This window comes from Amphiura filiformis, chromosome 4 (genome assembly GCF_039555335.1).
Source record: "Amphiura filiformis chromosome 4, Afil_fr2py, whole genome shotgun sequence".
Lineage (NCBI taxonomy): Eukaryota > Metazoa > Echinodermata > Ophiuroidea > Amphilepidida > Amphiuridae > Amphiura > Amphiura filiformis.
Genome location: NC_092631.1, coordinates 52,208,143 through 52,216,478, shown reverse-complemented (window position 1 = coordinate 52,216,478; position 8,336 = coordinate 52,208,143). Strand labels below are relative to the sequence as shown.

At 35.7% G+C, this 8,336-nt stretch overlaps 1 long non-coding RNA gene across 2 annotated transcripts; it reads left to right on the top strand.

Moving 5' to 3' along the window:
• The first annotated feature begins 242 nt into the window (after positions 1 to 242).
• On the top strand, positions 243 to 1,824 carry LOC140149867 (uncharacterized). 2 transcript variants are annotated; one of them, XR_011858756.1, is made up of 3 exons: positions 243 to 316; positions 432 to 583; positions 1,279 to 1,824. It is a non-coding gene; the product is annotated as an uncharacterized lncRNA (long non-coding RNA). The 2 variants fall into 2 exon arrangements; XR_011858755.1 differs by lacking the exon at positions 243 to 316 and having other exon boundaries at positions 326 to 583.
• Positions 1,825 to 8,336: the final 6,512 nt, after the last annotated feature.

Genomic DNA, 8,336 nt, shown 5'->3' with positions numbered 1-8,336 from the left:
TATACTGAAGATAACATCGCGGGCCTATTGACAGTACAGAAAATATTTCACACACTTAGGAGAACGCGTGCTAGGAAAGTTTTTGAAAATTTTGATGTTTTGTTTTGTTTTCGCTATCTACTCAAGATAGTATTTATTTATAAAGTACAAATAAGCAATTTATACACAATTTTAATTTTGTTACACTTTCACTGGCATGACTGGGATCATTGATATGAATTGGGCTTTAATATGCGTCCATGACCATGACTTCCACCAGGTGCCTTCCTTTGTGTATATCGTGCCAACCTTGAAAGAAATCATATACGACGACTCAGTAAGCATTGTTGTTGAACTTGAATACATGTACTAGTTGTGCATATAACTATAACATACTGACATATACGCTAACACTATTGAACAATTAATGCCTGTATTATTACTATACACAGCCATACTACAAACTGAAGTTTATTTTGGAGCAGAAAGCTGTCGAAAGGGACGAAAGTACATCAAACTACATTGCACACTGAATTGTCGTCCGTGTGTTATATTATGGTATCTGCAATGACTCCATAACTTGAAGGTGCAGAAGTTTGGAAAGGTAAATAATAAGCAATAACAGCACATCGCAATTAAACGATAAATGCTATCTACTGTAGATAACAACGGTATCAGCAGCCGTGAGATATAAAAGTGCAGACAGCAGTCACAGCACAGATAACTGGGGAGGGGGATTTCCATACTTGTGACCGTTATGGGCCTATACCATCCCTGAAAAGTATAGGAGCATCTCGGTTAACGCATATGCCTATTTTCGAAAAAGGGGCCCACTCAGTACATAGCCTGAAAAAGGCCATTGGGAACCGCTCAATATTTACGCCAGGGGACCGGAGGGATGGGAGTTTTGACATAACATCTACAAACAGTTTCGCGTTCCCCCTCGTGTCCGCTCAAAATTGTCGGATTCCCCTTATTTTCCCCTTTTCCTACATTTAAAACTTAACAGCACCCCTTCATATTCAAGTAAAAAATCAGATTCCCCTCAAGACCCCCCACACCCCAAAGTTCTAAAGTGCTAAATGAATGATTAGGATTGAGATATGTTTCATTTGGCAGAACTTGATAATTATTTTTTTAATCCCAAAATATTAGTGCTATATTTCTCTGTAATGGGGGGTAGTACAGGCCTATGGCAGTTTATTTTTGTGCCTGGTCAGCCTGGATTACATATATATTAGCTTATATTCTATGTATATGCATATTCATTATTATTATTAAATCATATATTTATTACAGATAAGGATCACGTATAAAATGGGAAACAGCGCATTAAAACCCCATGTATGTAATAATACTGGAAAACCCATTTATGCCAGAGTTGATGAAGAACGATTTAGCATCACCAAGTATGGAGCCTCTAGCAAAACAGGTGTGAACATTCCAGAAACTGTGACAATGTCGCAAGAATATTCGCTGAAATGGGAAGGAGAATGGCAGAAAGTGTTTCCTGGTTTTACCGAAATCGGGCCACACGAGCTCCTTAAATTCAACCTAACTACCGCTAACGTGTATATCTCAATAGTTAGGGAAGATGGAGCAGGGGACGGAGCACTAGTTTGCCACAACTATTTGTGGAATAAGGAGGACAAAAACGAAGGTGTTGGCGTAGACTGGCTTGGATCCACTTATCCATGGCGGCAGCGAAAACATTAAAATTTAGGGGAGACGCAGGGGCGGCACAGCGGCTAGACCAGCCATTGAAGGGGTGGGGTTGACGTTTCATGCTTTTTCGCTATCTACTGAAGATGGCATTGTGGACCTAATAAAATAAGTATTATGGTATATTTTGATGTTTTGTTTCTTTTTCGCTCAAGTTAGTATTTACATCACGGAGGGTCTATAGGCCTAAAATACAGAAAAGTTAAAAAAAAGGCGAATTTTGGTGTTGAAAAAGCTCGACGAGGCCCACTTTGAATAGTTGAAAAATTTGAAAGTTTGAAAAAGCCAAATTTTGGGACTGAAAAAGATCGACGAGGCCCCAAAAGTTGAAAAAGCCTCAGTACTCTTAAAGCCATATTATAACATTTCCATAAGAAATAGAATTGTATTTTTTGGGTATAAAATGTCAGTATTCACTGTTAGATATGTCCTCTTTTAATTTGGACCCAAATAGACAAGGCAATACAAAGAAAATCGATATTTATACCAGCGCTTATATGTCGCAAATGCGAGCCACTCATTTGTGTCGGATCTTTTGATACCCGCACGCCATGTACGTACTGTGTTATGCACATCGTGTACGCCCCACGAAATATTTCCATCGTAATAATAAAACGGCGGTTCCTGCGGTTTATTCAAAATCTCAAATTTCGACAAAACTACAGCACCTAAAGTCTTGATTTTTGCAGGGTATGTTAGTTTACTAAAGTACATTCGTGTAAAAAACAGAATTTTGAAAAAAAATTGAGGGCATCCTCATCAGCAAATGTTATAATATGGCGTTAATATTTGAAAATGGACAAATCTCTGGATCTTGGTGTTCAAAAAGGTTGACATGGCCCATAAAGTTGAGAAACCCAACTTTTAGTTGACAGCCTATAAAATACAGAAAGTAATTCATACATTTAGCGTGGCGCAATGGTTAGGGTACTTGCCTTTAGTGCATGAGGTCCCGAGTTGACTTGGGAAAAAAAGTCTGAAATTAATTGGCAACCTCTGAAGATTAAATTCAGACTTCCGCTCTCCCCATGGTTCATTTAGAATTGGGTAATGGGCCATGAAAGTACTCCGTCCTTCGGAGGAGACGTTAAGCCGTCGGTCCTGTGTGCAGAGAGCCATACCTGTACATGTATCTCGCAGCCAGTTTCGAAAAGAGTAGGGTGTTAACCCCTGACTGTTCCCAACCCATCCCGGTGTTCAAATGGACCCCAATGGAAATAAGCTTCAATAGAGGCTTTTTTGGGTTATCCAGGGTTGTCAAAAACCCGAACAAATCAAATAAAAAAAATCAAATCAAATAGCATTCAGTATTTTCAAGAAAGTCTTTTGGCATATAGTATACAAATATTGACTGCTATATATGAGGGGTATGGTTAAGATTATAGACCCAAGGTGGTATCAAAACCATGCTATGTCCATAGTTCAATTTGAGGGCACACCGTAGTTAATCCAATGACTGCACTTTCAATCAATCAGATGACAGGAATCTATATGAGCTATATATGTTATTTTCGCTATCTACTGAAGATAGCGTTTAGAAGTTACATTTAGCACACTGCAAATTCCAAGTGTTCATTTATATTAGCGTTTTAGAGTAATGGATAATAAACACTACCACACATGCATAACACTTGTGTTAATATTTTGGCACTCTTTTAAACATTTGAACGCTTTTATTAACATTTGAACACATGAAAATGTTCATTAATCTATATGCGTGTTAACGTTGAACACAATTTAACAAATTTTAACGTGTTTATGTGTTAATATCGGACCACTTCTGTCATCATTTACCCCAAATCTGTATTTATATTTAGATTCCTTGATATCTTCAATGTAAATCTAATGTGCTTAGGTTCTAAATGTCCAGCTGTAACATTTTTTAAATATGTACACACTTTTTAAACACATAAAGGTGTTTAGGAATAACTGAAAATATTGTTTTCCATATTTTCACGAATAGGTATTTTTGGAAACCCCTACCCCTAAACATCACAAATCCAAAATAAAATCAACACCGTCCCTTTGATTTCCAAGTTATCGCACTTTTGAATTAGTATCTAAAAGCATGCTAAACACTATACCCCATCAGTCAAAACACCATGTTTAGCTTGTGTTTATTTTATAGGCCTATATGTTTAGATATACCTGTATATAACCTAAAGACAAACTAAACAGTGGTGTTTAGCTTGATGTTTGATATCTGAACATGTCGTTTAGCTAAACGGTACAGCTGTAACACTTTTGAAATACGTTAGGCGTTTTGCTAAATTGTTATTATTATATACAAGTACCTTTTCAGAAAAAGGTTTCATATTTTAAAACCTATTCTCCCACACATCACAAATCCAAAATAAAATCAACACCGTCACTTTGGTTTACAAGTTATCACACTTTGAATTTGCATCTAAACGCATCCTAAACAGCTATATCCGATGTCCTCCGTTGCACCATCCAGCCGCACCAATAACAAATTGTCTGAAAAACTTGGGAGTTGATTTGTAAATTGTATATTATCCCATCCTTTGGGCATTCGTAGTTAATTTAGGTACAGAATTGCTGTGAAAGAATATTATTAAAATTTAAGACGGTATCTTGTTTATATGATATATTTTCAACTCATTAAAGACACATCCTTCCAATGCTTTAGAACATGAAAATGAGGTGTCATGCCATTGAAAAACATGTATTCCTTTGAAGGTCACTTAGCTGGATATCAGAATAAAATCATAATAAATCATTATAAATCATTATAATCACTCAGTATACAAGAGATCCTGATAAGGGAGGTTGGACTGTGAACTACAAAAATACACCAAGGAAAATACACACATAAAAAACAAAATCTACTATTTAATGCAAAATTTGCTTTATTATATTCAATATTGAAGTTCAAACATGATATTTATATAACATTATTACTGTTTAAGATCCATCCATGCTTTCTTCTTGTTATTGTAACTGATCTACAGTTGTTTATAACTCACTTTGTTTGAGAATTTCAATTGAACTCGATCACCACGGTTCTGTACTGAACAATGAAACAAACACAATACTACATGGCATTATGCCTATCATATTGTAGACATAGCCCTAACTGCAGTACCGGTATGTATCTAGTTGACGTATTTCAACAAAAATTGATCATTTTGACTAGAAAAATGTACTCATCAAGGGCACACACAAGTTTTTTGAAGGAGGGGGTAACTAGTCATATGATGAACAAAATATTGGTTGTAAATCTAGGATAAGCTAATACGACTTCATTAGCTCTCCTTGTTCATCAAAAATGATCATTTTCTGTCAAGCTTACCATTTCAAACAACCTTAGTTTCAATACTAACATGACATCTTCCCATTCCAAGTTACCTCATTAGTCTTTGGTAACAGGTACGTAACCCTTCATGCCTGTATTCACAAGCTGGATAGCCCATCGCTCTTGCATATAATTGAGGCTAGACAACTTACCAGTATACAGTATCGGGCATTTAGGGCAAGAAAACCCTATCTGTAATAGCTGCCAGATGTTGCATTTTGAGATTGTGTACAATATAGAATGCAGGAATTTTCAAATGTCTATAGGGCAGCTATTGCATATATGACCTTCTGGCACTTATCCTATGATATGCACTCTGGTGGTTTGTCACCTCTGGCACTGAGGGTCCATACCCTCTACATACACTTTGTCTTGAACCATGTACCATTCAAATGTGTGTTCATCTAGGCAACATAGCACTTATTGCATGAGCTCTATGATGCCAATAATTGACATGACACACTTAACAGTCAGCCAGAATATTCTTTCTGTTTCTAGATTAAACCAGAAAACTTCCCAAGGAGAATATCAAATTCTCAACAACTGCACATCACCTACAAAGACATATACCACTTAATTACAAATTGTCATGATTATATTTTACAACATATATGATACAAAAATAATTTCTTTATAAGAGGGGTGCAAAATATAGTGCGACTCATTTATAAATATGCCGATATGGTGCTTTAATTGAAATCTGACATAATGATGGGTGCATTATTGATCCATTTTCAAATATAACCATTTTTCGTTAGAATGGATTCCTGAAAACAGGTGCAAGAGACAGTCAACAACTTTTAAAAAAAAAAACAAGGTGCCAAAATTTGAATAATTTTGGTATCATTTTGGCCGATGGTGTAGCTGGCAATATTGATTTCTTGGACTTTACAGTAGGCTATTCCAGTTGAAATCCACACAACCCCTGTGGAAGATTTTGGAAATATATACCATAGGGGGGAGTATGTTTTTCAAATGCAATTGGTGAGGGTTAATCATTTTGAAACTCATTCTCCCTCTGTATTATGGCTTCACCTTTATCTTCCACAACTGGAGTGGGTGTTTCAAATGGAAGCTACCCAATTGGCTATTCTATTCAAAACACATACTCCCTCTGTGGAAGATGTAAGCTAAATCTTCTACAGGGGTAGTGTGGATTTTAAATGGAATAGCCTATTGGCACTGAATCCTGTCAGAGTAAGCCTACACGTACAGTCCTACATGTTGCGCACCAAGAACATTTTTGAACAGCTCTGAAGTTACTGTGGTACCCATGATACAAGTCATGGCAAAATGCTCCTCATTATAAATCAGAAGTATTTTTATTGCTAAACTCTGATAAAAAGGATGAGCATCGACAAATAGCCTATACCATTAGGCCGACGATTAAAGATGATTGATACTGATGCAGACATACTGTTAACATCACCAATACACTGTTAAAATACTGCTTATATGTTTCAACAAATGACCAACCAGTTCCTTAACATAATTTTAAACAAGTTGTTTAAGAATTTTAAACAAACAGTTGGATTATTTAATTTTCAGTTCACCTATTAAATAGGGTTGTTTAAACTTTTGAACAGTGTTTTTAACAGTGTATAGTAAATTTGCAAGTGAAAATTGGTTATGAACAAAGACATTCTCAGTCATATGGGGTAAGCTTCCTCCGCAAGATTTCTAACGCAAGGAACATGGAATTAATGTTGCTACTTGCCAGTACAACATGACGAAAAACCAACCATTCAAATGATACTAACATCATGCACCTGTGACGAAGTCTCATATCTTGTTCTGTTAACTTCTTGACTGACTCTTGTATTATTTTATGAATATTCTGTAATCTGCACTATCACTAGTAACCCCACACCCCCCCCTTGACACACTGCCACTGCTATGCACACCCTTGCATATACTAGTAACATACATACTTATATCACCTGTACACCTGTATCAGGTGCACATTTCATTTCATCAATTGCCACAAAATAACAAAATTAATCTAATATCAACTCATGTTCACAATTGGTCGCATGTCACAAATAGGTCACCCAAAAATGGAGCAGCCGTAACATGAAAACGCTTTTGTCACACTTCAAGTCAGGTTTATTCTAAAAGTAAAATACCTATTGTAGACAGTTTGGTGTCATTTTGTAGATAATTATGTTCTTTTTCAAATACAAAAACTCCCAAGTCAATTGGACAACAACTTTGAGATTTATACCTCAATATGTAAAGATGTGTCAATGGAGCAGCCGGGTCGGGGAGCCGGGTCGGGGGAGCCGGGTCGGGGGAGCCCCATAGGATTGTACACAAAATCCTGAAAATATGACAAACTTCAAACATTTGTATCTTAAAAAGTACAACTAGCATGGACCTCAAATTGCACATATATCATCCTGGATTGTAGATCTACTTCATAGTAGATCAACTGTAACAAAAGATGTAACTAATTAATTACCTAATTAAATGCTAATTAAGACAGTTTTCCCTATATTTTACTGTGCAAAATGTGCATATTATGCTCCGACATTTCTAAATGGACTATCTCTTGCCCGAGTCACCCTGCTTATTCAAAAGTACACCTATTTTTATGGAAATTTGATGAGGAATTCAATTATGCTATTAGTTTTAGTGCCAGAAATGGAAGAAAAAAGTTTTGATTGATAAATGTCATGAAAATTGACAAATTATTTTACAATTTTTGACCACCCTTTATGTTTAACGCAAGGGATACCAAACTTTTTCTTCCTAATTTGTTTGAAGGACCCATGCAATGTCTTTCTGAATCCATATTTATTTTGAGCTACATAGCTTTCAGAAAAGGAAAATTTGGGGTTCGCCATGACAAGAAAAATGTTAATTTTGTTGTTGTCCCACCCTGTATATTTCTTACCCACCCTGTATTATGATGTTATACTTTGTTGATTTGGCATCCTTGTAATATAAGCTTTCCAGAAATATATACTTATAATGGTCTAAAATGTATTCATTAAAAGTTGTGTTGAATTGAATCAAAATTGGTGATATTTTACTCATTTTACATCATGTTACACAAAAGATGACCAATTCATGACATGCGACCAATTACGTATCAAAATTTATCAGTTTACTCATGTGCATGTATTTATGTGTGCACATTTACCAAATATGTGACAAGTTAACAACAAATAATAAATAGGAGTTGAGCCAAAACACTGAAATTCCTGTGTATAAATGTTTATCCAGGTAAATATGAATATATAATATATTTTGTTCTTTAAGCAACATTTACTAGAATCAATGAAAATTTAACATACAAAAGAAAGTTACCATGAGA